The sequence below is a fragment of the Phragmites australis genome, chromosome 7 (genome assembly GCF_958298935.1).
Source record: "Phragmites australis chromosome 7, lpPhrAust1.1, whole genome shotgun sequence".
Taxonomy (NCBI): domain Eukaryota; kingdom Viridiplantae; phylum Streptophyta; class Magnoliopsida; order Poales; family Poaceae; genus Phragmites; species Phragmites australis.
The window spans coordinates 36,766,308-36,772,240 of record NC_084927.1 but is presented as its reverse complement, the minus strand read 5'-3'; the positions used below and the strand labels follow the sequence as shown (position 1 = coordinate 36,772,240).

Sequence of the window (5,933 nt, the reverse complement as noted above, 5' to 3'; positions counted from 1 at the left end):
CCGCTAATGCCCCTGCGATCTCTAGATCCTCAAGCTGATGTTGTGTGCCAGCGTTCGCCCTCTCCCAGTCTTTGAGGCAGGTGATTGCCTCTACCATTTCAGGAGTGAGCGATGATCTTCGCTCTTCAATAATTCTCCCCACCATGCTGAACGTCACTTCCGACGAGACGGTCGACACTGGAACTAGGAGAACGTCCCGTGCAAAGTGTGACAACACGGGGAAGAATCGCTCTTTATCTTTCCACCATGCAAGAAGGTTGACAGTGTTGTTGTCCGTAAGCATTGGATCATGGGTGTAAAGATCTTGCTCAAGGTAGTGGTTAAGCTCTGCTATGGGATTCCAAGATAACCTAGTTGTCTGCTGAGATGATGATGCGGATCCCTTTCCTTTGATCTTGTTCCACAAATTGGCCGCACTCGACTTGCTTGCTTTGTGTTGCTGTGTAGACTTCGGGACCAAGGGGCTACATCCAAATTTGCCCTGGTATAACTGAAAAACCCGAAATACTTCTTCTTTAACATGATTGTAGGCATCCGAGAAATCAAGGTTGAGCAAGTCACCTATTTCCTGCAAAGCAAGTTCCAAACCACCCAACTTTTTGCGCGGGTCAAATATAATAGCAAAACAATAGAAATGTGGGATAGCAGAGAAATATTTTTTTAATATTTATCTTTCATTTGTTCAACAATAGGATTTAAAATATTGTCATCCTTATTTTCATTAAATGTGTATGCAATTCTCCAGAGCCACTCTAGCACTAAGCAAGATGTAGGATAATAAACACCGAACAACTGCACTGTTGCCTTGTAAAAAGGTTTTAGAAAAAGTCATAAACGTGTAGCAATATACCAATCAGTTTCTGTAAGTAGTAAACCAGCATTCTGAGCATTTACGAAAACAGTAATAATTCCCTCGTAACCTTTCACTTGCTTCAACATAGTATATGTTGAATTCCAGCGCACTTTCATGTCAAGTCTGAATTTTCTTGGCTTCTTACCTTGAGCCTTGCAGTAGTCCTTGAAACTACTAAACATTGTAGGCGAATTAGAGATGAGATGGATGGCACCACGAATATTGTTCAAATATCTACTTACCATTGTCATACCTGCCTGCACCATGATATTGATGATATGACACATACATCTTTGGTGGAGAACATACCCACCAATGTAGCTCTGTATGTGAGGTTCTAGGTCCTCCATTGCTTTTGAGTTGGCTGATGTATTGTCCAAAGTTATAGAAATAATCCTATTTTCTATTTTAAATTCCTTAACAACCTCTAGCACACGTGCGGCAATGGCTTCTCCTGTATGTGACTCATTGATGATTCTAAACCCTATTATTCTTTTATTTAGGTTATAGTTGTTGTCTACATAATGTGCGACAACGCTAAGATATGATGTTCTTTGATGTGATGAAGTCTAAATATCAGATGTTAAAGCAAATGAGTATGTCACATTATGGAAGTTTTGTTTCAAAGCATCTAATTGACTATGAAATAATTTTAAAATATCATTCTTAGTAGTTTTTCTAGAGACATGTTGATATTGTGGACAAAAACCATGTTGGATCATTCTCTCAAAACTAAGGCTTTTTCCATTCTAATTGGTAGATCCTTAGAAACTATATATTTAGCAATTTTTTGACGAGCTACTGAAGGATCAAATATCCATGTGCTTACCGAACCGTCAGGTGCGAAGGTAAGTTGTGTCTGTATAGGTTGTCCAGCTATCCGCGCAGCTGCAGCAATCTTTTCCCGACACCGTTTCCAATGTCGATTCAAATGTGCGGTACCTGCTGTTGTAGACGCAGATAATTCACGACTACAATAATTGCAAATTGCGATATATACCTTCTCACCACCTCGTATTTCCTCAACCAACTTCATGTGCTTCCACGCTTCTGATCGCCGTCTAGTCAAGGTGGACGTGTTACCAACAGAGGTATGATTCACATCATTAGGCTCCATCGGATTTGCATCGGTATGGTCATCCTCATAGCCCTCGAGACCGTCCATGTGACGGTCGTCTATGCCATAATCTCACATGCTCGGGGACAACTGGCGAGGGTCAAGAGCTGGAGGGGGGCTAATGGAGCGTTGGACGGCTCTAGCACGTTTGCTCCGAACAACATGTGACTTTGAACGAGGCAGCATGGTTATTCTGTGTTTGGTGACTCGGTGTGATAGAAAAATATAGATTAGATTGGAAGATTAAATAGAAGCAAATAAGTAGCCGTTTACTCTGCTCTTGCCCGTTACTTTGTTTTGGCACTTTGTGTCACTCTACAAGTCACATGCTCACAGTATAGAGTTAAAGTCGATGAGTCACTTTATTGTGTCACTTTATGCCCACTAGCTCACCTGGTTGTATGCTCGTATTACTAATCTCACGTTTGCTTGTAGCTTCGTAGTACTGGTTGCTTGTGAAGTTTGGTTGAGAGATTCTTGTGCTCGTGTTGTAAATCACCATAATTCTTGATCCTGCAAGGATGTGTATAATCATAAACTGTTTAGCTTCTTAACTTACAGCCTCTAATTCAAATCCATGGTACTAAACCTTGCATATTCTCATTTACCTCAATGTTCAGTACATTATGAGTCCATGACCATTTTCTTCTGACATGAAGGAAAATGGCCTAAGAGATGTGACCGAGCAGAGCCAATTTTCTTTCTTTTATTTGACATCACCATATCACAACTCAGCTTACAGATTGTATATGACGAACTGGGCCACCGTGCCTCGAACTTTTTTCGTACTGGGTCGGCCCAGGTCCGGCCTATTTTTTTACCAGGCCGAACCGCCCATTAGACCTCGTATCAAGGCCCAGCCCAGCCCATAAATCGGGCCAGATCAGCCCGACCCATTAGTGCTCGTGCCAGGTCGGGCTTAGACTGCATCAGGCCCTTCCGAGCTTGGGCCGGCCAAAAAGCACGTTCTAAAGTCCCAGCTCTAATTTTGTTAGGGGTTGATCCCTGATAGTATATCCGAGGTATGTCAGATCAAAGTCGCGTGATCGATGCTTCCAACGATAATATTGTGTAGGTTTGAAACTAGAAACACAAAGATTTATTTAGGTCCAAATCTTCCGCAGAATAATAGTTCTACGGTGTTTAAATATCTGCCTTCCCTTGCAACCGGAGGAGGAAGAACGCGGTGATGAAGCGGCCGCCGATGACGCCTTGCCCTCTTCCCCATCCTCCTCGCCGCCGCCGCACTAACCACCCGCCAAACCAACAGCTCCAACTCCTCCTCCCCGGCTGCCCTAGCGGTCCGCCTCCTGCGCCGCGTGTTATCCCGCTCGCCGCCGCCGCTCTCCCATCTTCCGGACTCCCTCGTCGCGCTCCTCCCCCTCCACCTCTCCTCCAGGTAGGCGTGAACGCAGGCTCCCTCCCTCAATTTGCAGAAACGCCCTCCCGGCGCTTGTTTTTCTTACAACCATACCCTACTGATTCGTTCGCCTGTAACATTCGCATCATGCAATGCAATGCAATGTGCGTCGCAGCTGCTGCTCTGTCGCCGCGCTGCTGCGAGTTGCTGGGCGCGGCGGTCCATGGAGGCCAGCGAGACGCTGGCATCCGACGGCGGCATCGCCAATGGCTTGCCGCGTGCGCTGGGGAGCAGTAGCCAGCGAGTAGCCGAGGCTGCCTGCAATGCAATAATGGATCTCTCGGCGACGTCGGCTGGTAGGGAGGGTCTTGCAGGCTCCCCTGTTCTGCTGAGGATATTGTAAGCATATGTATGGTAGTTTAAAACACGTTTTGCAGGCTCCCCTGTGCTACTAGATTAGGTTAAGAAAATCCTTTATATTAATCATAGCGACGTAAGCCGTATTTTATATCTTAAACTACCGACAAGAAATATATCTCAAGAGCATGCTATGGTAGCCTTTTAATCTATAACTGGAAGGCAGGCATCACAGTCTGTTTTAATTGATGAACGAGACGCTCTCTGTTTGCGCTTTCTGAATCTCTTCAGCAAGTGAAAATGTGAAACTGACTTCCTGTAGGCATCTATTTTCGCAGGTGGAATATATTTATGGATGTGTCGATAGCAGAAGCACCGAGTGCCCAGAAAGAGCTACAAAAGCAAATAAAACTCTGTACTTGATTATTGACACAGTGGCGCTCATGGTGAATTCCTGTAAAGTTGATAGTGTGCAGAGTTTGCAGCAGGAGCTAGTAAGGAACGTTCTCTTTATTGTACAAAATCTGGAAGAAAGTTCAACTCCTGAGATCATCAACTGACTGCAACAACTGGAAGAATCAACTTCAAAGTAGAGAATATGATATATCGGAAGCTATTTTTAGGCTTTCAATGGATCTTGCTCATCCAGCCACACTGGAGCTGGATGCAGTCAGGCAAAGCATTTTTGGACAAACGGTTTTTGTCCTGGCCTACTGGGAAACTTCACCTCGTTTTGGGATCCTGTGTTTGCTGTATTGCATAATGATTATAATCTTGGAACAACACCTGATGCTATTATCGAGTCATTTATAAAGGGGCTTCTTTCTTGCCCTGCTATTGCTTCTGATGAACTCACATAAATTCATTTCTCCAGGAGGTTCATGATTCCTTGGGTGATGCTGTAAAGCATAGGCAAGATGTAAGAGTTGTGAGAACACGAGACCCAAGTGACCGAATTGGACTCCGACATCCGCACCCGTGTCCATGTAACACATTTGAGTAAGTAAGTATTCTTCATATTTATGTAAGATTCTTGCCTTACATGCCTCGTGTTTCTGCATCTTAACATTATCTTCGGTGTAGGTGGGAAGGATTTGCACATATTGCCATTCATTATTGGGCGGAGAAGCAGAAGCTTGGAAGCTCTCGATTTGTCAGGTCCAAGGCAAAAGATGAAACTTCATTATTTGCTCTTGTGCTGCATGTGGCAATCAAGTTGCTCTCGGACACTAATCCTACTTTCAGGAAGGCGTGCATGGTTGCGGCGAAGCTTCCATCGTCCAGTTCCTGTACAACAACCCACTTGAAGACTCTTAGAAGCAGCCAGCAATCAACTTTTGATGAGATACTTAAGAAGATCAACAAGAACTGCTGTTTGAAGGAAGCATTGAGGTGCATTGAGTTGGTGGTGAAAGAAAGGAATGATGAACCCTTTCAATGGATGAGCTGGCTTCGACATTTGCCACAGCAAGGAGATGCAGACGACAGAATCGATTTCTGCAATATTTTGGAAGCCCTTGAAGAGCTTCTTGACGCATTCAGCTCTAACCCTGAGGAATCCTTAGCTGACTTCACAGGTTTCAAGTCAAGGTTTTGTAGGTGCGCTGTGTACGAGGACGCGTGCGAGACCTTTGAAACGTTGCTTCAGATGTATAGAACAACTAGGAATCAGTACATGAGAGGAATGCCGGTGTTGCACGGTGCACATGGGAGTTGAGCAGTGGAGAATTCCCTGTCAGATATGTATTTGGTAGTGGTTAGCTAGTCATTTTTCCTTATTGGATTGCTGTACAACATCTGAATCATCCATAGCGCTGAACTGTGGGGCAGATCAACTCTGTTCTTGGCATGCAGTGTATGAGTTCAGCACATTATCATGTCCTCTCCAGCCCTGGATGTTTCCTCAGGTCTTACTTGAATGCACTATTCTCTGTTGGAGCTATCGAATCTATATAGGGTAGGCCCGAGAGACTACAAGCTTATCAATTGAATCAAAGACCTACTGAGAGACAGAGAGACAGAGAGGAGAGGTAGAGGGACGAACCTGACAGCTCCGGAGTAGATGATCCAGATGCCTCCATCACGTTCGTTGATGGAGTCTGCGCACGGGCAGCGACGGTCGGGGACGGTGTCGGTGTAGCCGTCGACGTGGTGGAGCAGGGCGGCGCGGCTGGTGGCTTCCCGTCACTGGCTACGCCCCTCTTAGATCGGATTAGGGTTAGGGTTTCGGTGGGGTGTACGGCTCA

General features: G+C 45.2%; 1 pseudogene; it reads left to right on the top strand.

The window, feature by feature from the left end:
• Window positions 1-3,178: 3,178 nt before the first annotated feature.
• Window positions 3,179-5,561, top strand: LOC133925639 (uncharacterized; annotated as a pseudogene).
• The last annotated feature ends 372 nt before the right edge of the window (window positions 5,562-5,933 follow it).